At 42.5% G+C, this 27,722-nt stretch overlaps 1 protein-coding gene across 1 annotated transcript in view; it reads left to right on the top strand.

Moving 5' to 3' along the window:
• The first annotated feature begins 20,442 nt into the window (after positions 1 to 20,442).
• HIC2 (HIC ZBTB transcriptional repressor 2) overlaps positions 20,443 to 27,722 on the top strand; it is a 32,963-nt gene continuing 25,683 nt past the window's right edge. Inside the window, exon 1 of the mRNA XM_009280846.2 lies at positions 20,443 to 20,513. The gene's annotated coding sequence lies outside the window, so the exon portion shown is untranslated. The remainder of the gene's footprint in view (positions 20,514 to 27,722) is intronic.

Consider the following 27,722-nt stretch of genomic DNA (forward strand, 5'->3'; position numbering starts at 1 on the left):
TAGCTGGGTATTCTCTATCATATACAACATACTTGCACTTAAGCCATTCTTGCTGACTCCCTGCCTCTTGAATTGGGGGCTAAGGAACTCCACAGGTCAGCTGCACCACTGCACACTGCATTTGAGTAGTCCCCAGTCTTGAACTTTTGGAGGGACAGGGATAGCAAGGTGTGATATTGCTCCATAGTGTGTCACTGATATCGTTGCCTGTAGACCAGTGATCACTCTGGGCAGCTGTCATTCACAACTCCTGTTTATTTTGTTTGCTAGTTTTGATTGTCTGCTGGCTTTTCTTGATTGCCTGTTGTCAGCAGCCTGTCTCTTGTGCTAAAGGCATAAACTGTGTTTACCTGTGTGCTTTTTCTGTAGTGCTCCATTTTGCATACCTCTATCCTCTGCTCTTAGTCCCTTCTACCTCTACCTGTACAGAAGTCTTTCTACGAGGTACATGGCTTTGTGCTGTATCTCATGTCTTCCCTGTGTGTTAGGCCTGATGAATATACTAGATGTTCCTGGTCTTTCAGTAGCTGTTCCTGGAAAGGATCCTGAGAGATTGTGTTCCAGGCAGTATTACCAAATGACAGGATTTACTCTTGTTCAGTAAAACGTGATCTGAGCTCTTCCCTACTCCTCCCTTCTAAACACAAGAGCAGGAGGGTTGGCTCCATTGGTGCTCAATCAAGGCCACCAGTACGGGACCACTGAACCTCTATTGCAAGTCCAGATAAGAGTTCCCTCACTCCAGGCGTTCTCCAGTGGCTAAATCTTTCATCACAAGGTGCACATATAAACAGTGTGTCCTGCTGCACAGGAACATTGCTGGTAACTGGTGTGAAATAGCCTCCAGCAACTGAAAGCAGGAGGGAGAGAGGCCTGGCTAGAAATGAGAAAGACCTCAAGCGATAGCTTCATCCTCTGGTGCTGATGTAGAAGTCAATATTATGCAGGACCTGTGTTCACCTCGGGGACGAGGAAGGGGAGAGTGCTTTTTTAATTATGTACTGCTAATTCTTTCCCAACCAGCCAGCCTGGGATTTCCTTGCATTCTGAGGCAATGCTTTCATCTGTCTCCTGTTTAACAATCTTGACTTGCTTGAGAAGTTGGTTTTCCTTCTTGTGGAAGATTGCATTGGAGCCAGAGTAGTGTTTACTTAATATCTCTAATAAAAATTCTTTATCCTTTTTTTCCCATCCTCTCCGACTCAAAAAGGGGTGGCACGGAAAGTAGCACGTATTCTGCAGGGGAAGATCTTTCGGGTTCAGCCTATTTAGTAACCACAGTTACCAGACCGCTCTCACTTCAAGCAGTTGGTCAGTCTCCCTTGTGCTAGCTGGACTTCTATAGTCTATGGTTCTGATTTGCCACAAGCTCTCACAGCAATCCTAGGTAAACTGAAGCAAAGAGGTTAAGTCTCTTTTCCTAAATGACAGCTAGAAATTTACCATTACTTGCCATTTCTCCTCTGTGAAATGATTTTTGCTGAGCCCTTTTGATGAAAAAAATGTTGTGTCTGTGCAACTAACTGAGTTGTGGTGTTGTATGGCCCTTGATGAAGCTGTAAGAGGTCTGTACTGCTCAGGTAAGCTGGAAACATATGCAGTTGCTTACAAACAGCACAACAATCTCTCTTCTAAAACTTGAGAACTATCCTCTCTGTTAGGTGGTCAGATTAGTAGCTCATGGAAATGGTGGAGGCCAAATCTAGGTCCAGGTCCATAAGCAGACTGTTGCACAGATGTGGCTGGTATCTGGTGTCTGTCTTTTCTGTATGTGAAGTAATGCCATGAATGTTTCTTATGTGCTCTTGTCTCTTCCCTTTTTTTATGATATCAATGTCCTTTTTCCTTCTGATATTTTCATTTTTAAACAACACATATGCTCTGGTAAATTGAAACAAAAGGCAAATGCAGAGCCAGAGGTAGGGGTTTTTTTAATGCAGCTTGAGATTTGTAGGCATGGATAATTAGAAAAATTGAATTTATGATTTTAGTTAGCTTATTTTTAAGTGGGGGAGAAATGAGTGTTCTTTAGCATGGAAGTGGGGAGACTTCCTATGCCACATTCAACTCCAGCATAGCATGTAACTTCATCCTTTGTTGAACCCACTAATCCCTGCATGGGCATTCTTAGAATTAAAATACTTTTCTTTCAGTAAAATGAGATAAACCAAATTAAAGTTCCTTTTAATACTGAATCAGTGTGTCTGTACAGAGATATAATGTGGTTTAGCTAATTCACTTTAAATTCACAACTTTAGTTAATCTGAATTAAGTTTCCCAAATCCTGCATGTAAAGACCTCTTTATGTAGAAAAAGCTGCTCTTGTGGAAAGAGCAATGGACTCAGCCCTGTCCTGAGGCATTCTGGCGTGCAGCTAGCTTTTTCAGAGAGAGAGTTTCTGGGCATTAGCAAATTGTCTACCACATCCTTTTCTTCTCCTCGCAGAATGCCTCTGTGCCACCTCCTAATACTGAGGTTTCTGAGCCATTACTCTGAGTAACTTGCTCTGTTTTTATTTGCTGTGCAGCTGAGGAAACAATATTTCAGCAACTTGCGTCATTTCAGAACAGGGAAAGTTAAACTCATCCTAAAACCAGCCATGAACGCACCCTTTGATTTGAAAGATCTGTCCAGTGGATGTTCACTGCCCAGGCCAGATACAGAGCAGGAAGCAGAATGTGGGATCTCTCTACAATAGCAAAGGTTTGTGCAGTAAAACCCAACTTGTGTTGCATTAGATGGGAAAGCCAAACCATTAGCACAACTATCTTTTAGGGTTGGAACTTGAGCTCAGAGATTTGCTCCTGGAAATATGTGCTTTTCTGCTTGGAAATGACCTTGTGGTCATGTTACGCTTTTCTTATGAAAGGAGAAGCTGGTCACATGGGTCAAGTATAACCATTTAGGACAAACACGGCTTAACAAAACTTGCTGCTTGCAAGGAGTGCTGGACCATGTGAACTTTGACTACCAGTTTCACCCAGTTCTGTTTATTGGACTGTTTTCCAACTCTTGCCCTAATGGGAAATTGTTCATAGAATCATTGCATTGTCTCATGGGCTGCTGTTTTTGCCAAAAGATCAGCTGGGGGGGATCAGTTGGCTTCCTCTAAAATTTTTCAGTTGGAATTTCCAGTATGTTGATCATGGATGTTATGAATAATGGGTAGGAGATAACAGAGCAAAAATTATTTTCTTTCACTCCAATTTGGAGTTGGAATACAGAGGCAGATAGACACAGGGGAGGTGGTTTTCTATGGGTGAATTTTCTATGATGAATTCATGTTCCTTCCACCTGGCAAAGTCATGCCTGACATGCTGAAGTCTCCAGAAGCCCTGAAAGCATCATGCACTGTGCGTGTGTACTATAAATAAACTTTTAAAAACATAATTTAAAAACACCTCTGGCAAAGCACGCGCTTAACTGAAACTTGCCTGGTGAAGGTTGACTCAGGGGTGTAGGAAGGAGATGGCGAAAGAGCAAGTGGGAGGAAATAAATGGAACCTGCTGTCAGAGAAAAGCCACTTGTTTGTAATTTTCAGGCTGTCCAAGCTCTTGGCATGTCAGCTTTGGGAGATCCCTAGTGCCTTTCTGGATATTTGCCCTTGGCATGCATGTGTGTGCGTGAACTGAGAATTCAAGTATTAACAAAGCTGCTTGAGCAGGTTTAGTCAACCTACTAGAAAAGGATCAGATGTCTTGGAATTATGGTTGATTCTCCAATTCTAGTAATCCAGATAGCTCCTGCTGACAGTCTCCAATCAATTAGACAGAATAATTTCAACAAGTCCTCTTAATAAATTTTCATGTGTTCAACCTGCAATTTAGACAGCTGCAACCTTTTATTTTAAATGGACAATACTCTTGATCTGCACAGAACCAGAGGCTGTCTGGGGAGATGGAGCTCTCTTAGGGTAAATTCCCCTGATAGTATGTGTGTAGGTATATAATCTGCACTGCTGCTGTCTCAAAACAGGGCTGGTTTACTTGCTTGTTTTTTAAAGATGTATGAAAACATGATGCACCTTCGAGCAGGAAAAAGAAGTCTTCTACACCAAGGCCTCTTTAGATTGGCTGCTAAGGGGTTAAACACATTGCCCAGTTCTGAGGAAGCCTGTTCCAAGGAAGGCATTGACTGGAATAAGGTTTTGCTGCAGACACATGCTGATGTGTTTGCAGCAAAGATTGCAGGCTTATCAGTAAAGATAAACATGCAAGGGCTTCCAAAACCATGTGTCCCTGCCACTTGTTTGGGATCCTTTTTCAGAGACCAAGAGAAAATACAAGATCTTCTCCCAGATAGATGCTGCTTCGAAGAGGGCAGCCAGCAGACTTTGTAGAAAGAGAGACCATGTATTACTATGTGGTTTGGAACAGGTACAGGAGATGTTAGTTTACCTGATTCAGAATAGTACTTGAGACCTTGCAGTATCATGTGGGGTTGGCTCTTTCCACTCAATCATCAGTCTTTTGCTGAGTGTCCAAACGCTGGACAATGTTGGGGTTTGTTGTCCTCACTTAGTTACTTGCCAGAGCTAATTTCTGCATGTGGCTTTCTGCTGCCAAGCAAACTCCAGGCTTTACTACACATTTGTTTGCCATTTCTCACAAATACTTTGAATGTTATTTTATTTTAATCCTGGTGCTGAGAGGAGGGGAATGGAGATAATGTTTCTTTAAAAGAATGGAATAAAAATGCACAGGATCAGCGACAGAATTTCTGGGCACAGAACAGACCTCTTGAGTTGCCTGCAAAGACAGTCACAATGGTAGTATTAGGTGTAATTATGGTGTAGCCTTGTAAATGATACATTTTTCTTTATTTCCCTCTCTTTCTGCTTCTATCACCAAACACTGCAAAGCAGGAGATGCAGAAATCAAGCACCTGGCTTCTTGAGGTCAAATTCCAAAAGTCTGCATTGAAAAATGCAGAAATTATTCCAGATGGGTGAGGACTGGCACTTTCTTTCTGTCCAGGAAAGTCTGTGCCATTCTGAAATCTCAGCCTGGGTCCCTCTGTTTTGCCACCGAGTCTGATTGACACCTACATGTGTGTGGCCCTTTTACACAGGGGTGGACTTAAGTTTGAAAATCCAGACATTTTTGGACTGTGACAACAGTTGGTATGGTGTTTCAATCTGTATTTTAGTTTTTAAAAATTATATAGATTATTTTAAGAAGGAGTGTAGCAACTTATTGCAAAAACCAGAGAGGAGAACAGTTAATAAAAACAATTTAAAAGTTTCTCTCAGTGGAGTGAGTCTTTGAATGTGGAAAGAGGGACTTGTACAATTTCAAAAAATTCTCTTAAACTTGCAACGTGATAGATAAAGCTAGTTCTGAGAATGTAAAAATGTGGGCTCCATGTGCTAAAGCTATTTGAAAAGAGGTGTGAGTGAAGGGGCTGAGGTTGGTGTGAACGTCAGACTTCCTGCCTTCTGCACTTTCTGTGTCACAGCTGTAGCACGTTCATAGTGTGGCACTTCTTTTAAAAGGGACTCAACTAACCCAGCCTTTCAGGAAAAGACTAGCTGCAGCCAGAAATTCTGGCCCATCGCAGGATGACAAGAGGAAGAGCTTTGTTACTAGCTTGTGTTTGATCTTAGCTGCTTTTTCTTCTGCTCTCAGTAGCATGCTAATGATACCTGTGGGAGGTGAAAAATGGGTGAATTCCTGCTAGGGTGCGGACAAGTTCGCAGTTTAGTTCTTGTCCTCTTCTTCCCCTCTGGTAAAAATTTTGGGGGCTGTCCCAGCTACATAAAAAGGAACTTTTTCATAGAATAATTTTCTGTCTTACATCTGCTGCGGACTCTGAATCAGAAAGGCAGTAAGCAGTTGACTCAGTTTGTTTTGTCTCCTCTCCCCCTTTCTTAAGTTTAAAATTATAAGTATTTATGGGAAATGACTGGCTTGAAAGTCTAGGACAAGTCTGAGCTGCCCATAAGCCATTCCTTTGCTACAGTTCAGTTTTGCCTTGTTTATTTTAAAGTTTAAAGCTGAAATGCCAAGTGCATCCTGAATTCCCATTCTGTTTCAAATGCCAGAGTTGCCAGTTTCACATTTCTTAGATGTGATTCTCTACATATTACTCCACTCTTGGTATCAGAGAATCCAGCAGGGCGGGTAAGCTGCACCCTGGGTCAGAAGAACAAGGTGATGGTGAAAAAGAAGGGTGCCAAATGTGGAGGCAAATATGCCCCAGTTTCTGCTGCTGCCCAGGGAGAGGGTCTGCAAGTCTGCGATAAGGAATGGAAAGAGACCAAAAGGGATGGGTGGGCCCCCAAAGGTGGCGATCTGGATGCCAAAATATCTTGCTCCATCTTTGCAAGGAGCAGCATGCAAGTGCTTCAGAGGGAAGGCTAGCTGTGGTTTGTGGTTTAGAGAGTTGACACAAATAGTCTCTGGACCCGTTTTTATGGGCCTGCAAAGCAGTGTTCTGCCTGGGGAACCAGAGCCTGTCCTCCTTGGTGTAATCCTTTCTTGCTTAGCAGGTTCGAGGCTGTGCTCAGAGCAAGCAGTCATGGCCGTCTGTCAGAAAGGCTCCTAGCTTAAGAAGTAGGGTTTAGCATCCTACACAGTTTATGCTATGTTAGAGTTAGATTAGGATGGACATATCTGTAAGTAAACACTTGGGTTTGGGTTTCTGTTTTTAAACTACTGCTGTAAACCAACAGTAAGTACTGTGGCAGGCAACCTGTGACAATGTTTCTGTACCCAAGAACTGTGTGGGCTTGGCTATTTTTCCCTTCTTCCAGTAAGTGAACTGTGTAACTTTTTTGTGGACAGAAAATACAGAACAGCGTGTTGACCTTCATTGCTGATCAATCTTCAGTTGCACCCAGATATAACTGATAGCAGGTCTTACCTGGATTTACTTTCTCTCAATGCACGAGACTGGTCACATGGAGCGGAAGTGAAATACTTCAATAATATATATAGCACAAATGCCTGCATGGAATAAGAAGAAACAAAGTGTGTCAGAGGGGAAAATGCACTGCAAATCTTTCAAATTCAATAAGAAAACATTTCCATAGTTCAAATATGTCATTCTGCATGAAAGGCTGATGCTGAACCTGATAAAAGTCATCCAGATGGAGAGAGACTGCTACCTAGTACTAAAATACCAGAATGCCTATTGATCTGTACTGTGCTCCTCGTACCTGGCAAAGCACTGGTTACACTAATATCTCAGTCTGCTTCCCTTCCAATTGGGAGTTCTTCTACAGGGATGACCAGAGGGAATCTTAGTGATACTACAAAGAAGCCTGTTTGCTTAAGAGGGCATATGTACATCTTTTAACAATCTGGTTGTGTACCTCCTTTGTGGGAGGATCCCTGACCTTATACAGAGAGGGACAAGTGCTAATTAACTTAATTCTGGGAACAGGAGGTGGTATGACCTTTTCCAAAGTGATTCTTTTGGGCTAGAGTTTACAGAGAGGTATTTGCTAGGACTGATGCCTGGGTTTGCTATAAAAACATTATTCATAGAGAGGTGTAAAATTCCCTGGTGTGGCCAGGGCAAGAAATTAACTTCCCATCCCTCTGGTTTGGGTTCATGGTTCCTTGCCTAAAAATTGCTGGCACTGTGGCCAGATTTATGTTACTTCGTATCAAAACACAGTTATGTTTTCTGTCTTATCGTTTAGTACTGAACACAGCAAGTAGATCCAAGTTATTAGACCATTGTTTTCGCCACCACTCACCATATGTTGTGAACATCCCGTCTTTTATTGGCACCCCAGGAGGAAATCTGTTTCTGGGGCATTTTTTTTTTTCTAGCTATCAAGATGTCTGTCCTGAGCATCTTCCAAATTTCTCCCTCTTTTGCCAAAGAAGTGGTAAGGATACAACAACCCCGAGTGTGCCTATGCCATTTGATTTTTGTTCTTGCTACCAGCACTAAGCAATCAGTCCCAGCTGACCCAGTGTAGACAAAACCGGAGGCAGCTACAGCACTGCCTTAGCAGCCACTGGAGAAAACAGAGCTTACGGAGATGTGCCTGAGGTGAGCAGGACAGAGGGCCATTGGTCTGACTCTGTTGAGGAAATGAGACGCAGCCCCCACAAATGAGGCAAGTTGCTGAAGACCCCCTGGCTGGCCATGTGTCAGGCTCATAAAGCATCTAGGAAGCCCTGGCTGCTAAGAAGTGGGCAGAAAGCTGGCCATGGGGTCTTACAGCTTGAGAGACGTAAGAAGGCAGCTGATGAGACTGAATTTTCCTCAGGGAAAGAAAGACCTTTGGTCCCTGCTCCCTGTTGTCTTCTAATGTTTTTTAAAAAAACCCAACAAAGCAATTCTTCCTCATTCCCCACCACCACCCCCAACAACAAAGCAGCACAGGTTTGCTGGACCCTAAGAGAAACAAATGTAAGCACCTCTTTGGAAAACAATCCTGAGGCCTGCGGCCATCCCGCATTCCTGAGGAGGCTGCAAGCCTCCTCCCCAACGTGCCTGCCCAGCAGGGCAGCCAGCTCCGGGGCTCTGGAGGCGACGCTGCAATGCTGCCCCTCTCCCTGCACCAACATACCCACTCAGAGCCCAATTAGGGGCTTGGACCTCTCTGAAGCCTGTCCGTAGCCATGTTTTGTGCTGCTCGTGCTCAGGAGATGACTGCTCAGAAGAACAGAAGCAGCATCTTTACCATGCGGTGTTTTCTGCCGTATTCATTCAAAGGATGGCTCCATGTCTGAAGTGTTGCCAGACTGATCTATGAACATTGCGAAGCAAACAGCTGCCACATCCTCATCCTACTTCTTGTCACGGCATCGCCAGTAGAGCAGGAAGTTTTTCAGTAATGTAACTAGGTAAAGGGTATTTATTTAGATGAAAATGAAGGTAAAATCCCTATTTCCCAGTTGGTTTGACCCCTATTTACAAAGATCTAGTAATGCATGTATGTAGAAGAAATATCTACATGAGTGAAAATGTGCCCTGCTAATATTAAAAGGTACACTGTGGAATTTTGCCTAAGGATAAAAGGTAATTTTAATTGAAAGCTGCTGTAACTTGATAGGGAATATCCACAACAGTCTTGAGGATCTACTTTAAAATATAGTTAAACACAGAGCCAACTCCCACCACTCTGTCTCTTAGAGCTACACATCCTCTTTGATCCATCCATGGTGCTTACGATTCCTAAGAGACATGCATACTGCCAGTAGTCAGAGCTCATTAATATTTATATGATACCTTCCATCTGAAGATGTGTGCTTTGCAATTATTAATTAAAACAATTTCACAGAACCCTAAAATTTAACTCCATTTCATAGCTTACAAAACTGAGACCCAGAAAGTTTGTGTGTCCTTGCATGAGACAGAATGAGATCAGGGGCGTGGAAGCTTGCCTGCATGGACTCCTATTATGCTGTATTTCTTTGTCTTTCCTTCATCTGTAACTTTTGAAAAGTCAGCACAGGTTTCCTTTGGCAATAAGATGCACTATGAGCCTGTACTACCTAGGCAATACTGAGAAGGTGAGTGAAAGGAACCTACTCTTTCATTATGGTTCTTCACACAGTGTTTGCTTGCTTTTTAGAAAGCCTCTTTAAAAATACAACCTGGAAACGGCTTGTCAGCCCTGCAGAAAAGACCCTGAACGAATCTTTACTTGAACGTGTTAAACCCTTCCCTAGCACGCTGTATTTTAGTTCCAGTCTAAGAGTAGACAGAAGGGATGGTGGGTTATAATCCACACCAGACGTGGGCTCTCTCCTCTCAGTCCTTCCTGGTGCATATGGAATGAAGGAGCTTGGCTCAGTGTGAGACTGATAAAGGGAGGGAGGGCTTGCCATGCGATTAGACCAGTTCACTGTAAACACCTAAGTTGCACAAGTGGCTCAAACTTTGATCTTTTTGTTGTGGAAAAGAAATCTGAGACTGTGAAACCTGCCCTCAGTCACAAACAAGGAGGTGGACATTACTCAAACCCAACTGTGGAAATGTAAATACAGACTAATGTGATCAAAATGGAAAAAGCACTTCTTTCTTCCCCATCCCTTGCTCCCTGGCATAGAGAGTCTGCTTTTACCAGGGGCTCCTATTCTGACTTGCCTAGCTCTGTTTGTGAGTGCAGGCCCCAGTCCCACACCTGAAACGCCCAAATCCAAATGCTCCCAAGTTCTGTCTGGGATAAGGTTTAAGCCACAGGTGCAATTAAGCTTTTAAGTGGTAAGCCTATTTGGTTAGGGGCACACCTAGAGCCTGCAACAAGCTGAGAGAAAAACGATCAGTCTTTCAAACTGACAGGCGGTTCCTGAAATACTGCTGGAAGGGTTAAGAAGAAGCTACAACATTCGTAATTCTCCTGGTATTTATTGTAACAACTCTCTGAACAAGTTCTCTGTGGATGCATCTGGCTGCCCTAGTAAGGTGGGACTTGATTTTAATTACAAATCTGGTAATGGATTATCAAAATGATGGTGTTGCTAAGGCCCTGGGCACACTTTTCTTAGTTTTCTCTTCTTTTCCCCCACCCCCTCCTTCCAAATCTGCCCGAGCAAACACTGGAGCAAAAGAAGTGTCACAAGAGTGGAGGCTGTTAGCCTGTGGTCGCTTTTCCTATTGGTATTTGGAGCTTTGATTAGATTTTTAGAGGAAAAATGTCATAGCAGGTTGTCCAGTAAAATGCTGGTGAATATTTTAAGATGCAAATGTTCATGGGCATTCAATGAGTGTATGAAAAATGCTGGATGTGAGACTTCAGCAATTCCTTGAAATTCTGATTTCTTTGCACTGTGTTGTAGCTTTGCTTTTATAATCATTAGGACAACATCAGAGACCTTTGCTTTGCATAGCCTTGAGTTCTTGGGCAAGGATTTAGAAGTGGAACATTAAGACGTGTTAGCGAACACGTCCTAATTAGTCTCTACCTTGGCTACCACATGCTCAAAGGCCGTGAGCCTATGCCTCTCAAACGCCTTCAACAATATAGCATTTTATCCTAGTCTAGACAAAGTCTTGAGGGTTACGTTGTCTAGTCAACTAATCACTCTTTTTAGTGGGAAAACTGCCTTCCTTCAGGATTGTTTCTCTGCCTGCTTTTTCCTCCTTGCTGTCTCTTTTCTCCTCCTTCCCTCTGCATACCTTCCCTGCAGCAACTCCTGTTCCATCTGCTGTAATGTAAGCATTAACTATTTAATTGCTGATTAGGAAAATCTCATCACGTGGGCTTTGGAACAATATTGGAGTGGGAATAGAGGAGTGGGAGGCAGAGGAAGGAGATGTGCGAGTTCCCAGTTCCCTATCACAGGCTGACCTGGGAGGGCATTAGTCATTCTTGATGCTATGAGGGTGTTTAACGTCTTTTCAATCTAATGGGTAGAACGGTTGAATGGGATTTGGATGGAACTGAGTCCTAGTCATCTTTTGCTGCTGAACTTGCTATTTGACCTTGAGCAAGCTAGGCCTGGCCTTTCATCCCTGAAGTGGATGGAGGGCAAGTACTGTAGCTAAGTGCTCTGAGATTCTTGAATGCAGAAAACATACTCATGCAAAGGACTAGTTGCTTTTCCTGTATAATAAAATACTGTGGGGTTTTGGAATTTTTTCTTTATGTTTCTGCACCAAGTTGCACAGAGCGAGAGGAGAAGCTGGAGGAGATCTGCAGTTCTCCAAGCAGTGAAAGACCTTTTAGCTCTATATTCCCAAGTAGACATATGGGGGCTTTTACTGAACTGACTTATTTTCTTGTGTGATGCAAATTCAGCTGGTGGCCCCCTTCTCTCCCCCTGGCATCAGCTATTCTAAGCATTCTTGTGTTATCAGCATTTCAGCTCCTCTTTGCGCTTGTAGTACCTAGTTGCCACAGTCAGATGTAGTCTGTAGTATAATACTTGTGAAAATTTGGCAGACTCCTGGGGGACTGTGGGCGATGTGGGGAGAGAGGGTGTGCAGGTGGACTCTGAAACCCACGTAGTCGGTCTCTGCCCTGAGGACTTTTCGTGGCTGGTCATAATTGCCAGTTTCTCACTTGGTTTTGCAGGACCATACAAGTTGAGTTGGAGATGGGAATTGGACCTTTTCTGTCATGAAAGAGAAAGGACTAAACTATTTTGATAATTGGAGAACTAATGAAATTGCTATTGTAAAAGACAAGAAAATAGTATTCTTAGCAATTAGCAAGGGAAAGCATTTTAGTCAGACTGAAACTATCTTCTCATTTGTATGGGGAGTGTATTGTTAGCAGATGTTTAATTTCTGTAAGCAATTAATATTTGGAAAGCTTAAAAATTATTTATATACATGTAAAAAACCCCTGTATTTCACTTCAGTCAGGGAGTAAGCACTCACACAATGTCGCCTCAAAGACCCCACAAAGACCAGAACTGGCATTCTTGATACTTTCAAAGAACAGATGGGTCTACGTGCAGGAGAGCACAAAGGAGAGGGTAAGTGTATATATGGGCAGGGAATGGAAATAAAGGAAAATATACCTTTGAGGAAAGGGACAAAAAATGCCAATATACTTCTCATGCTGTCTGCCTTCATCACAAACAACCCCCACCTCCTCTCCCCATTTAGAAAACATCCTTGCAGATCACGTGGCAGCTGGCAAAGGCTGCTAGCCCTTCTGCCAAAGACAGCTTAGACTCCTGAAACAAAGCAAACTGGGTTGAAATTCTAGGCATTAAAAAACTAAAGCAGCTGCCTCCCTGACATCCTGGGTCAGACTCTGATTTCAGTTTCGCTTCTGTTAGATCTTAGGTAATATCATTGCTACGGTGTAACTGAAATGAGAACTGGGTCTGCTAATCTTGACATTGGGTCACCCATTGGTAATCCATTTGTTCTCTCTGTTACATTTGTGGGAGCACACACACACACTCCGTTTAGACTACAGTAATTTATTTGGCCTATTTTATGTCTGATGGTCACTTGAAACTGTACCTCTTGCCTGTCAGCAGCTGTAGTTGTTTTGCTAAGTGACTATCTAAAGTGAGACTTGCTTGTGCAAATGTGTATTTTAGACACTGTCACCAGAAATCCAGTGGTTCTCTCTCCCTACCCCTCCCGTCCCCTTCAGCTGTTTAGATTTCAGGACACATGGCTTAAATGAACGTATGCTTGGAGTTCGCAAAATGGCTTGGATGACAGGAGAAATCGGATCACACAATGAGAGTTCAGAACCCAGCCACCAATTGGTACAACAGGAGTCTGCAACTCCCTTATGCTCATTATTGTCTTGGCATAACATCTAGCAATGTGCGTTTCTCACGTCCCCCTCTGAAAAATGGTAACGCAATTGAAATGAGCAGGCGGAGGAATGTCACCACCTCCCTTTGAGCGGCTGGGCTGTCAGCCTTTGCTTTCTGTGGTACCCCCAAGGGTTGTGGGTATCGGGGTGGAGAAGGGCCTGCACACCTTATTGTGCCTTCTTGCTTACGCTGGAGAATCTCCAGCTTATCCTGCCAGTGCAGTGACTGCATGTGGAGGAGGGGGAGAGGTTGTGTTGCAACCTCTGAGAAAATTAGTTGTCTCTATTTTATCTTTTGCAGCTGCAGCACTTTTTTTTCCCCTCATCACACCACCCCCCCCCCCCCCCCCCCCCCGGCGAGTGGTATGTCTGAACCATATCCTTCAAAACCAGTTTTCTAAGCAGATTAGATGGGTAGCAGAGACAGCTATGCAATCAGGCAAAAATGTGCACTCAAGCCTTCATTTTGTGCAGTGGCCAGAGCAGTAAGTGTCTACCACCTGGATTTTTTTTTTTTTTATTCATTCTCTCCCTTTCCTGTTATTCTGCAGTGCTGTGGGCTGTTGCTGTTGTAGGCTGAAATGAAATGCTCATTCTCGTACTTAATTATATCAAAAATAGGGAGGGGAAGGAAGTTGGGTTCCATGCTAATACTCATTAACATGAAACATAAAGCATGCTCCCTGGCTGGCATGCTTCACCATGCAAAGTGACATTTGTTCCCTGTGAGCGTGTTGAAGGGTAATCTGGGGATTACCCTCAGGTCCTTCAATACCAATCCTCCCCTGACTGGTCTGGAAAACCAGCACCTAAGTTTACTGCCCCTCTGAATTCAGTATACTCTCCTGGACTGCCACTGCATGTGAATTTGGTCTCTTGCTGCCCCATATCTTTCAGTGCTCCCTATCAGCCTTGTTGCATGCTAGGAATCTGACAATAATGGTCTTCACCTGCTTTGAGATATCATGAGAACTCTTAAGCATTGGTATTGGTTTCATGTCTGATCTCTTACAGGACAACGAGCTGAATTTAGGATTAAGCTCTACAGACAAGTTTGGAAACCTTACAGCGTGTTCAGTGTGGGTGGAAAATGGGGATAGGTTAGTGGGCTGAGTGGCAGACCTGAGGAAAAGAGAGTTGAGTAAGCTTTGGCTTTCTTCCAAGAGAGGAAACGGAGCAAACTGTCCCAGGAGCCATTTGTTGCTTCTCTGGAGGAGAGGAAGGAACCCAGAGCAAGGCAATCCAGAAATGCTTTTCCCTGTGAGTCTGGAGAAACACCGTATGGCTAAGAAAAGGAGGAGAGAACTCATATGATAAAACTAGAGAAGAGAAGTTGGGGATTGAGGTTTGGGGGAAGAAGAGAGAAGGAGAGAAAATAAACCCTTTATTTCCCATATAAGGTATGGAGAAGGAAAGAAAAGAGAAACTAACCTGAAGACTTTTGTGTGCTTTATGGGGTAAGAAAGAAGCTACTAGAAGCCCAGACAAGCAAAGTTATATTTGAAATATTGATAGAAAACTGTGCTTTAACATGTTGGCACGATACACTTGATTATCTTCTGCTGATCTCTCAAAAGTAAAGAATTACTTTGAGAAAAGGAAAAAAATTGCAAACAGAAGAAAGACTCAATCTTACTGGCATAAAGGGGGTGAAAAAGCAGGTGGAAAGCTGGTTGGATGTGTCAACCACAAAAGCGGTGAGATATGATCATAGAGAATTCAGGTTTTAAAACACAAGGAAATCATGCAGAGATATTTTTCATACTAACTTGTAAACAGCATCTCTGGGTGTGCAGCATTGCCAAATTTACTCTTGTTACAGGGGCAACTTACAGTAAGTTCCCACCAAAGCCATATGCCATCTGTTTGAATTACTTAGAGGAAAGGTTCGTCTCCTTATTCCCCTTCTATTAGATGTGACAGATTAATGTCTTTGAGGGCAGATCACTGTTAGGCTAAATCTTTCTCTGGTTATGATTCCTCATAACTATAAAACAGTCACAAGGTTATGGGGTTTAAAAAGAGAGGTTTATTGCAGTTTCCAACACTGAAACTACAGGCTAAGTGTCTCTCCTTTTTCTTTTTTTTCTAAAGTAAATCAAAACCATACATGCTTATGCACTCTACCTTCTCTCAGATACACAGACCCAGGGGTAAGAACACACATTCCAAGAGAAGCATTATAGAATCTACAGGAAAACTACTAAAATAGCTTTCTGTGAATACATACTAATCCTCCCATTGAGACCTCTCCACTTGCTTTAAGAGCTGTTTGTTGAGCATGAGTTGGTGGCACCTCTAAAGTTTGGGGCGGAACTCGGAGCTTTCAGCACCTCCACCAGCACTTGCTTCTACCCAACTATTGTAAAAGCCGTGTCCATGCCTCGGCTAGAAGCAGCAAGGGATCGACCATTCAGACATCTGTTGCAAAAACTCCAGTTCAATACTTGTCAGACTCTCTCTAAACTAGTCGTTACACTCGGTTGATGAACTCAGTCCTACAGTCCTTGGGTCACAACAGGAGCTCTGTAGGAGGCAGAGGGGTGCTGATATTGCTATAACTTAAGTTCCCTGCTGGGAAAATCTCTGTAAGAGTGAGCTTCGTTCACTGGATTATTTTTAAGACCGTTTGTAAGAATGCTGTTGTGGTCAGTAGGAGCCTGATTTGAGTTTTTCTTTGAAGTGGCTTTTTTTGGGAAAAACGCACTTTCTTTAAAATAGAACCTTTTTTTCCTAGAGAAGCCCAATTCTAGATTTCTGATCACCTGTAAAATTAATAAACTAGCTTTTTACCAGAAATATTACATTGAACTGTCTATACTACCTGGATGGGAATACCTCTTTGCTTTGATTTTCTTTAACTGGTCTGAAAGGCTTCACTCAGAATTGGTTCAAAACATTGTGTTGGATTCCAGGTAGTTCTTGGCTGCTTAGAGAGCTGTTGTCTGATGTACTCATCGTCTTCTGCTGGACTGCAAGGGCCTTGGCGTTCCCATATGGCATTACAGCTCTCCTGGAGACAGTGCTGTGCCACAGGACACCTCGGTGTGTGCTATGGGACTACCTTCCAGCCAGGGAGTCTGACCCAGAAGTGAGACCAGGGTTATCAGGCTGCCAAACTGCCGTGTCTGAGGCAATGCAACATTGTGGGAATAAAAGCAGTTCAATAGTGTACTGACTCAGAACAAAATTTCTCAGGTCAGGTCACCAAACCAAAATGAACCAACTTTGGTTTCAGTAATGTAAAAATATTCCATTTCAAATGACACAAAATGCACTGGTGTTCACAAATAGGGTGGGGGTTTTTTTGTTGTCTCTTTTTTTTTTTTTTTTTTTTAAATTTTGTTTTTTTTTTTTTTTTTTTTTTTTTTTAAACTTGTGAACTTCCGCTCTACAAAGAGTCTCTAATTTTTCTCCCTGAATTGGGATGACAGCGAATGTTGAAATACTGAATACTGTTCCTGAACTTCCGCTCTACAAAGAGTCTCTAATTTCAGTTTTTTCTCCCTGAATTGGGATGACAGCGAATGTTGAAATACTGGAATTTCTTCCTTTCTGAGGAGGAGGCAGCTGATGAGTATGAGCAACCAGTTTCAGGGTTAGGACAGCTGACTCTGAAGACCTGTACACTGGAGCAGAGCAGGTGATGGTGGGGCAGATAGGTGATGGAGGGGAGGGGAACAGACAGGCAGAAGGAGGGAAATAGGAGACAGGAATGAGAAGCAGCAATGAGGGCTAGAATAGAAGAGTAAGGAGGAGAGAGCAGAAGTTTCTGCTTGGCTCCCTGGGCCGTAGGAACTGCTACATTTTTGTGCTGTGTTATGCTGTTGGCCGTGCCTAGCTCAGCACCTTCTGTTTTGCTGAGTGACCAGCAGACATGCAAGCTGGTGCCACACTGAGAGCTCCTGTCAGAGAGAGCTTGAAGCACTTCGTAGAGAGGGCAAGAGCTGGGTGAGGTGGAGCTGGAGGTTCATACCCATGCACAACTAGGCAGTGCTGCGTGGTTTCACTTCTGCTCACTGAGCGGTTGAGTCCTTCCGTGCTAATCGAATGGGGGTGAATGCAGGACCAAAAGATGAGTATTTCTCAGTTCCCACTCAGGCTCTGAGCAGGGTGCTGCAGCCCTTGCAAGTTAGAGAATCTCTCTGCCACCAAGTCTTTTTCTGCAGAGTAGAAAGAACAGGAATACTCTTTTCTGTTGTGACTGGGAAGGAGCACTAGTGACTGTTCCTAACACGCTGCAGAGTGTTCATTATGCTGATGCTTTTATTATTTAACAAGTTTCCTAACTTTTTTTTTTAAATATACCAAATTGATACACTCCATCCATCAGCAATGCCCTCCAGGAATGAGTAGCTAATTAGAGAGCAGGACTTGTGAAAAGACAAACCTGGGTTATGCACAGAACAGGTTTCTCCAGTATTTATTGCCTACGTTACTGGCCAAGCTTCCTTGTAAGTAATAGTCAAATAATCGGCCTGGGTCCTTTTGTGAATGGTTTGAGTCTGTGTGGTCGTCCTTTGTTAGAGCAGCTCATGGTTTCTGAAAGCTTCTGCACCCCCTGTTCTGAACAGCAGAGCCTGGTGGCACCAGCTGCTTCTGCCTGGAACAAACATTTGCATGTGACATTAAAAAAAAAAAGCCAATTTCAAAATGTATTTGCTTTTCCTTATCCCCTCATTTTTCAGCCCCTCTTAAAACTCTGGAAATATTTAAAAGATGAATATATTTAGCTTTTGCTACAAGCATCTTTTAAACAAGTAAGCTTGAAGAGGAAAGAGAAATCTTTCTTTCAGAAATGAAACAGCAGCCAGTGTTTGGAAATATTTTAAAAATAGACCATATGGGAGTCCCAAACTATTAAGCTTTATTATTCAGAAGGCGGAAAATGTGGTTTGATATTCAATTGATATACAGCATAAATGAGAGCCGCAAACTCGGCTCCCTTGAGCTGGGATTCAGATGTTCTCTTGAATATAATAACTAACGCTTTGGCCTAGTTCCACAGAATGCATCCAGCCTGCTGATCACAAGCCAAGAAACCGTAGGCTTTTTTTTTCCCCCCCCTTCCCCTCTCTTCTCCAAAGTACTTTCCTCTCCTGCCAGCATGAGCTTTTGGCCTGAATATAAATCTCCTGATATTAGATGCATACAGAAAATGGGGAGGATGCTAATAGCGCACAGCAGTAGAGCTGTATGTGTGTGCATGTGTGTTTGTTTTTCTTTTGCTTTAATGATAAGGTTTTCCCTCTGTGATGCGCTGTTGGGGGATTACGTTGGTCATCCTAGGTGGGAGCTTCTTGTTCCTGTTTCACTGTTTCTTAGTGCTGTGGGAGCAGGTGAACATCTTTTGGGTTTACTGTGAAGTCGTGCCAGAGACCATGAGAGTGTGGAATTTGTTGGACAGAGAGACTGGAAGTGGTTTCAGTTTCTTTTTTTTTTCTCCCTGATTTGACTTGCATATATTTGTAATTGCCCTTTCCCCTTTCTATCATGTCTCTTAACTTCCTCTCCTATGGGGAAAAGAATCCATAAAAGTTGCTTATAAAATATTACATACATGGACTAAGATTGCCTATGTGCAAAGGGAGACTGGTAGTTACACAGATACTGCGATTAAGTAATGGCAGGCTGGATCACCTGCTATTTTTTGACACAGGATCCCTGATTCACTCTGTGTATGGGATGGACCAGCTTTGTCAGTGTGAATGTGGGAGGTGTGGTATGAATAAGGAGCTGCAGGGACACAAGAAACGGTCTTGCGGGTCTAGCAGTTGAATGCTGCCCTGAAATACTGAGTTCTGTGTCTGTCTTTGTCAGAGAGCTCCTTTGAGATGCCAGTATCATCCTTGGAAATGGCTGAACTATGTCCACTGAAACTTTCTGCCCTATGCCCCTCACCAAAACGCAACTGCCTGGGCACAGACATCAGGCATGGAAAATCATGTAGATGGTGACGTTTAACAGTCAGGTATACCAAATCAAGTCATACTCTAACAGCCTAGAAGCAACCTTAACAGAGTATGTTTTGATTCTGTTCCCTCCCTATAACGCGTGCAACATGACATGGCTTTGTATATATTTTAAGTTGCAGGTGTTCAAGATTTTTCTCAGATTTTTGTGCTGCAGGACTTGACAAGTATCTACAAGTAACTCTCCCCCTAGTTTTGTGACAGACATCCTCAGTTATGTTGGGTCCTATCTTTTCTAGCCTCTCAGAATCTGAAATCAACCAAAGAACCTTCTGTATGGTCTGTGATTTCCCCTGAGTAGCTAAAAGACTCCAGCATTAAGCTATCTGGCATTTTTCTCTATAAGTGTGATGAGCCCAAGGAAAAGACTTTCACTTTACGTTTAAGTCCAGGAATGCCTGTAATACAGAACACTGTAGAGAATACAAGTTATGCACTCTGAATGTGAAGTTCAGTTTTGGCTTCTGTCTTTTCTCCATTTCTCTTTTCAGTTGTTCATGATAGCTGAAATTTTCCATGTTTTTGTCTCAACCCACACACAATTTTTTTTTTCCTTTGGGGAAAACTGGAGCAAAATCAATTTTAGTGCGATTTTTCAAGCCTCTTTGACTTGCACCTACATCTGTTTGGTGTGGGGGAGTGGAATTTTATCATAAAACGTTTGATTTATTTAATGTATTCAATAAGCATCCAAGATGTGCCAGGTACTTTCTCAGCCCTTTTTGGATGAGAAATCTTGCAAGCTAAGAACTTAATAAAACAAAGAAGCTACAGTACTCAAAATTTCCCTGCTGCTAGCTACAGAACTCAAAATTTCCCTGCTGCTAAGGTCTCCATATATTTAAGGATAAACCACGTTTGAACAAAGCAGATCCAGAGACTTGTAAAGTACAAAATGTCACATGCAGTACTGACGAGCTCTAACATTATAGGAACAACTGTTTTTTTACATATTTCTTGATCCTGTTATCTGCCCAACTTACAACAAACTCAGCTGAGATGTTTCCACGCAGCAGCTCTACTTTCATTGCAACTATGAGTTCATTTTTATTGATGAAGCCATTGCTATGATTGTATGATGCTGTACTAAGGGCTCATCTAAACAGGGTTATTGATTCAGACCAAGGTAAGTTACAAATCTGAGCGGAAGACCTATTCCCAAATAACTTCATTATCCTAACAAAGAGGTGATTGGGAATAGTTAATAAGGAATAGCTGTTCTGGAATAATCCCTTTTTAAGACAAACCCTTACTCTTTCTGTAATTGCATTCTAGGAAGCTATTCTGTACTGAATCAGCATGGGATAGAGTGCCTAGAAGACGTTCAGACCAAGCACAGCTAGCGGTGAGTGGGGCAATATACACCGGGATGCCCTATTGCAACTATTATGAGTGAGCAGAAGAATAGCAAAACTGGTTGCCTGTGCATCTCTCTAGAAAGCAACAGAAAGTATTATATCAAAATGACTGTACAAAGGCCTCTCTCTTAGCAGGGATGAAGCATGAGCTGCCTGTTACTGGCTGAGCGTTAACCCCACATTACGGATAGAATGCATGTTTCAACTCGTAACTGATTATGATTTGATTAAATGTTGGGGTGTGGAAAGGACTTGTGTGCTTTTTTTTCAGTGTGTATATTTACATTATTATGTGGGGAGCAATTAATTTATCAAACCCATCTGATTATTCAGTAGTGGGGAAAGACAATTGGTTGGAGGAAAACTTGTATTGTTTCTAAGGTGGACAGAAAATTTGTTTAAAACAAATTTGCACAATCTTTTTCTGAGAAGAACCTACACTAACAAACTAATCAAATAAAGGAAAAGCCAATAATTTATAATGCCATGAAAATTTTCCTGCAGCATAAAATTTTGTGCTTGACCTTGCCAAGGATGATGGGCTGGAGTAGAGATGGTGCTCCTGTGCATTGTAGTTGTGATATAGTTGCTGTTAATTCATAGTTCTCCTGACTTTTGGAATTCATCCCTTCCCTTAAAAGGGAAGGTGGCAACCTGGAGTGGAGAAGCTCCAACTGCAGCCCTTTGGATGTTAATCCACCCTGACTTTCTTAAGCCTCCTACTCAAATCATTATCTTAATGAATCACCATTGCTGCTATCTTCAGTACTACACAGGAACATGCAAATTTTAAATAGCCTGGGGAAAAGACCTTTTTGTCTGTAAAGTGCTCTGATACTCACATTTAGATGTTGCCATGATAGGTACCTTGGATACTACTCTCTGCCTAACCCCATGGATAGATCATGGGGTATAGTGTATCACCAGTGTATGCCTGCTAGGCGGCTCTCAGGGCTTGCCCCTGAGAGGAGATGGATGTGATTCTGCTACTGACTGTAAAAAGCAGCTTTAGTTCACGCGGTTGAAGCCAGACTGCTGTGTAGGTTTGTCATTCATCTAACTGCCTGTTGGCTATGCTTTTCTTTAGTTGTAAAATGACAAGGAGCTGAGGGAGTGAGGATGGGGATCCTCCCTCAGCTCTGCAGCTGCCATTGTGACTTTGGGGCAAATTTCTTCTCCCCTTCACTTGACTTTTTTCACAGCACAAAGAAATATGCCATGCAAATGCTAATGTATCAACTAAACTTTCTCCCAAGTAGGTATCAAGAAATTTGATACAGCAGGAAAATTACCAGCTTGCTAGAAAATCTTAAGAACATTTGTTTGAGGAAAAACTGAACATAGTGAAGCCACTGCAAAGTATCTCCAAGACTTTCAGCATTCTGTTGTCCAAATTTTTCCTTGAAGAGTCAACTTGCTAGGCATTGAGCTCTGCCCACTTTCAGGTCTCCCAAATGAACACTTGAGAAATGTTTACTTGTAGATGGTGGGTATGGAGAGAGCGCCATGTATAGCTGTTTCAGATGGCAAATCTTTGTGGTTATTTGCAACATACATTGAAAGATGTGATTCCTTTATTCATTAAACCAAGAGCTGAGGAAGCTGTTTTATGCAAATGTCCTAGATGATAAGAAGTACTCTTCTCAAACTGCAAAGTAAATTCACCCATTGTCCCCTTTCTGTGGCTTAGAAGAAGAGCCCATTCCCTTACTATGGGTAACTTTTCCTCACCAGTAATAGTTCTGCTTGTGGAACAATGGCAGGATAAATGTGGAAGATACCAGGTGAACAGCGATCCTCTAGTCTCAACTGGGAGAGGACCATATTAACACAACTGAGCTTAAATGCATTTTCTGCAATAACATTATAAATCGCCAAGTCCTGCTGGGAGAGTTATGCCCACAAGAGGCCAGAACATCTATCTCAAGGAAGGCATCCTCATTCATCTCAGCTAAATCTTCTTTGAAACCAGTTGAGCTGGAACTAGATGTTTTTAGACTAAGAAGAAATGCATTTTCTTGGCTCCTGCTAAAGCTAAGTAACATGTTCTCAATTGGTTACCAAAGAAAGGGGATGTGAGCAAACAGTATGTGCTGACTTTTTGCAGCTTGAGGCCTCGACAGGAGTTCGGTGTGAGGCAGGAGATACTAACTGCTTCCTTACCTGTTTGTGCACACCATCCCGGACAGCAGCAAGTAACTAGCCCTGTCACTCAAATTTTTTTTCCTGCCTGGTGTACTCTGAATAGATTGCTACTTTCTTGTAATAGTGTTTAAGACACTTTTTGTAAACTGCTTTACAATGATAATTTTTCTGCTCATTGTGAGCAGACTGTTGTGTTTTCTGTATTCAAGTTCCTAGCTGGTTCTGATCCCTCGTTGGATGGCAGCATTTTATAATACAGGGGGTAAATTAACTGGGGAAGCGATCTATTAGATTCAGCACTTCAAGAACAGTCAGACTAGGGATTTCAGAATAAATACCAGAAGCGATTTGTGTGTGCGTATAAATACGCAGTGTGTGTGTATATAGTGTATATATTTCAAAAGAGAAAATTGAGGTGACTAACATTTGAGGCTGAGTGCAAAACTTAAACACAACTTTTTCTCATTCCAGTCTTGGAAAGTAATGGTGATGGGTGTGGGCAGGTCTCTGGCCGACTTTCTGAATTGCCTTTATGTCAGAGCTTCAGCAAGGGATTTGGTGGAATTTCTCATCCTATTGAGTGAAAGTGATGTTCTATCCCACATTAGTTTCCTTAGGAAACAGAAGGAAACGGACTCTTCTCCCCAGCACTTAACATACCCAGTGTTATTTTTGCAGGCACTGAACACAAAATGTTCAGAAAATGAGATATCCAGAAGGAAGGTTTAGATTTCAATATGCTGAACTGGCTTATATTATTTGCCTAGCTTTTGCATGCTATCTTATGCTCGTGGGTAGTAGTAGAGTTTTGTTGATGTACAAAGGTTGTTATTTCTATAGCTTGCTCATTCAAATTCAGAGGTTTGTAACTATAGAAGTAAAATGTGTCTGTGCTATTATTTTGTTAAGCTGTCTTGAGCTACTTTTGTTAACCGCATATTCACAGGAGTCTGTTTGCTTAAATTACCTGCTCAGTTTTCTGGTCAGGTATGCTGAGATGCAGTGTTTCAGCTCATAACTTTGTTTTGTGTTATCTTTCTCATGGTCTGTTACAACTGCTTCCCAGGAATTCTGAAATTGGGGTCAAACAAACTGCTCTGATGTTTCTCACAGCGTTCACTAATTTGGCAGTATTTGAGCTGCTACTAAGAAGCATAGAGAAACTGCAGCTGAGCACTGTGACTGACAGTGCTGTTATGAACAAGTGATGCACATAGCATTACACAGGTAGATGGATTTTAATCTGCAAGCATATCTATAATTAATTTTAAGGGCTTTTGGAACCATGGTAGTTCAACTAAGAGAGGGGAGATAAGCCAAGCAATTATACGGAGCAGCTACATTTGGTGAAGCGTCTCTTGGGATTAGCAGGGGCTCACGAGGCAGGGTAGTGAATTGTGCATCACAGTACCAAGTCTGATTGATCCTTCAGGACAGTCACTCATTATATGGGATGCCTGGGAAATTTCTTAAGACTGTGATATTCACTGGGATGAGCTTAAGAAAGTTTCCTTGGTTGTTCAGTATAGATTTTAATGCAACAATGCTCCTCCTGGCTTGTTGGGGAGAATCATGTACTTTCTGCTTCTCTGGCTTGTGGGACTTCTCACTGGGTGTACATGTGAAAGAAAGTATACGTGATCTTTGAGCAGCTGCAAACTGCCATGCTTTTGGGAAGGCTCTGAGGTGGGAAAATGGCAGGGATTTAAAAGCTGTGAGTTTCACTGGCTTGAATTGGGTAAAAAAATTGAGAGGTCTGTGCCAGCAGTTATTGGGAGATGAAAAATTTCACCTGTCACCTCAGCAGACTACTTAAGAGCACCATCTGAAGCAAGTCCCCAAAAAGTTCTTGTGAAGAAACTAATGGCCAACTGGGAGGAAATGCTACGCTCCCTGAAGAATCAACAAACTCTTTGGATGTTTAACCAAGCTGGTAAACCAAACAGAAACCATCAGTATGCTGCTATGTAAATTCAGTGTGCCAGTATCTTAAACACTATGCAGTTCTGATTACCTCCTCTCGAAGGTAGTGGAGGACTAGGGAAGGTCCAGAGACGACCATCAAAGATGGGTCTCAAGTCAGTCAACGTGATTTCTCTCTTTGCCATAGAGAAGAGATGACTTATTACAGAAATTGCAGATGTTTTACACTTATGAATGGGGTGGGGAAGGGGAGTAGAGAGTTACTCTTCATGGTTCTTGTGTTAACTAAACTGATTCAAAGCAGGCAAAGAGGAGGCTCTCTGTCAAGCAGCAGTTACTATGTGAAACTCATTGCCAAAGGGTGTTATGGATAGCAGAAGCCTAAACAGATTGAAAAATCGATGAAGGACTGATAAGTTCTTATTAAAAGTGATGGCCTGGATGCAACCTCTGAATCAAGAGATCTTTAACAATTGCACACGGTATAAGAAGGGAAAAGACTGCCTGTACTCTATTTCACTGCCCTTCTTCCCCCCCCCCCCCCTTTTTTTTTTTAGCCCTATTCTGGTTACTCCTGAAGAACAGAGAGAGCGCTAGACCTTTGCTCTTATAATATGGCTATTTCTATAGTTCAAAACTAGAAAGGAAACTAGCTACACTGTGGTGCACGGAACTAGTTTTCCCTTGCAGCCCACAAGTAATGTAAAGCACACTGAAATGAAGAGAATTAGGAGCCAAATGCCTCCTAATACCTTAAAAATGTGTGTTTATAAAATGCCTCTGTAGCCTGCTTACTTCGTTAAAATTCTGACTTAAGAAAAAGCTAAGCTTGTTAATGAAGCTGTGAGTCACTACAATGTTTCTAGTTATTTTTCTCACTTTCTGTGTTTGGTGCTACAGTCAGTTGGGTTGCCTGATAATGCACCTAATGAGCTGGCTTAGGCATTTTAACTCAAGTAGTAGTGACACCTTGGGCTCAAAGCTGAGGATGGCTGCCCTCCGCAGAAAGGACTGGGGAGCACAACAGGGAGGGAAGCAGCAGCAAGTTGGGAAGGAGGCTGAAGAGGAGGCAAGATACTAAAATTTCTAGTATACGCATACAAGCAGGAAAGTCTAATACAGAGCAGAGCTTAGAGTTGTGACTGCAGCGGCAACAGTCAGTTGGTATTTGGGAGGTGAAAAAATCAGTTTTATATTTTGCTAGACGATTGTACTGTAATACAGCAGTGCCTCCTGGCAGGGAAAGCAATGTAATGTAAAGCAATACAGTGTGGAAGAGCAGTTGGAGAGCTGTCAGAAGCTGAGTAGCTTGGAATGCTTCCATGTGAACCTGGGAGCAAGCAAGCTTGCTGCAGCATGGCATTCCCTTGCCCCAAGGAGGAGTACGGACTGCAGTACAAGCGTGAATAATGCACCTTACAAACAATGCAGCTCAGCTCTCTGGAGGAGGGCTACAAGAGGCTTTTCTAGGCAAAATAGTGAGTTTCTTTCTTCTCTTGAGAGATTTCTTTTCCAGCTCACAGAGCTCTTCTGAGTTCACATGCCAGGCAGCCCTGGGGCAAATGAGTTTGTACCTGTCAGCTGTCATTGCCTGGCACACCTGAGTACTCAAGGGCACAAGGCTGCCAAAGGGGTAGCAAAAGGCTGGAGCTCTCTCTCTCTCTCTCCTGCAGGCTGCAGGAAAGCTGCTGGGTCTGATCTGATTGGGCAAACAAGGAAGTAATGACTAATTTTTATTTTTAAACAGCTTGTATTTCCAGAGGGCTTTGGTGCATGGCATTGGCTTTCATTCCAATTTTTAGATGTTGGATGTACTTAGCAATCTTACTTGTAGTTTTTAACCTTCCCCCCTCTCCCTGCCCCCAGCGTTTTCCTTCCCTTCAAATCCTCTGCCTCACTTTATGTATTGCTACTATAAATTGCTTAGGATGATGGGTCCTGCTTCTTACTTGGAGCTTCTGGATGCTATTAACAAGTAATTGCTGGAAAAGCTTGTTTAAACATCAAAACCCTACATTATTTTTTAAATTGCCCTTTGAGGTGGCTGAAATGCTACTGAAAGATTACTTTCCTTTAATACCAGACAAGGAACTTTATTAGGTAAGGGAAACAGTGTTCTTACTAGACTACTTCTGAGGTACTAAGTCACCTTCCTTTTAAAGAAGGGATGTGTAGTTGTACTCCCCCTGCTTGCTTCTCCCCCACACCAGCAAAACAACTGATGTTTATAGCAAGGAGCAAAGAAGTTTTATTGGCTTTATCCCTTCAACTCATCCAGACTTTCTTTTTTGAAAAACCTCTAAGAATGCAATGATCCATTCTGCATGTTTGCTATCTGGCCACAACTTGAAATCCAGCAATACTGGTAAATTATCCAGGGAGATTCTTTCAATGTCCAAGCTACATGTATGAGGGTTGTCCAGCATGATGTAGGACCAGAGCACTGTGTCTAATACACTACCACTTTTCCTGTTGTAATCACATTGGTCAGATTACTGGATGGTTAACCTGCGGTCATGGATGAGCTTGAACAGGATCCTCCACTATTCAGAAACCAGCAGCTACACACAATGCAACTCTCCAGGTTAAGACTGTTTTTAGATTGGCTGAAACACAACAGATCTTGCTCAAAATGTAACTGAGGTGTGTTCTGCAGTGGCAATATGAGTCACCGTTAGCCTACTAGCAACCATTGGATAATCAGGTGAAATTTGCATTTATTTTACATACTGAAAACTGTTAGGCAGACCTCCTTGCAGGATGAGTGTCTCCTGACTTTAAGAACAAATGGTTTATCTTGCTTTGACATTCATGCAGCCACAGGGACGCAGTAAATGTATTGACTTTTTATTCCTTTCTACTCTTTCATGTAAGTGTACACACATTATTGCAAGAAAGCAGCATATGAGCTCATACCTGTGCCTCATCACTTAATGAAGTGTTTGCTTTAAAGAAATGATGTGGACCTTCTGTGGAGGCTGTAGAAGCAGTAGCCAGGCTGCCCAGGTCTGAGCCCCAGCAGGCAAAAGGAAAGACTTCATTTCAGGTTTCCTAAGCTTGACAGGCAGTCAGGTCTGTGCTAGCAATTAAGGTGTGAATTTTATAAATGGAAGTGCTATCTTGGGAAG

This window comes from Aptenodytes forsteri, unplaced genomic scaffold, assembly GCF_000699145.1.
Source record: "Aptenodytes forsteri isolate BGI_AS27 unplaced genomic scaffold, ASM69914v1 Scaffold12, whole genome shotgun sequence".
Taxonomy (NCBI): Eukaryota; Metazoa; Chordata; class Aves; order Sphenisciformes; family Spheniscidae; genus Aptenodytes; species Aptenodytes forsteri.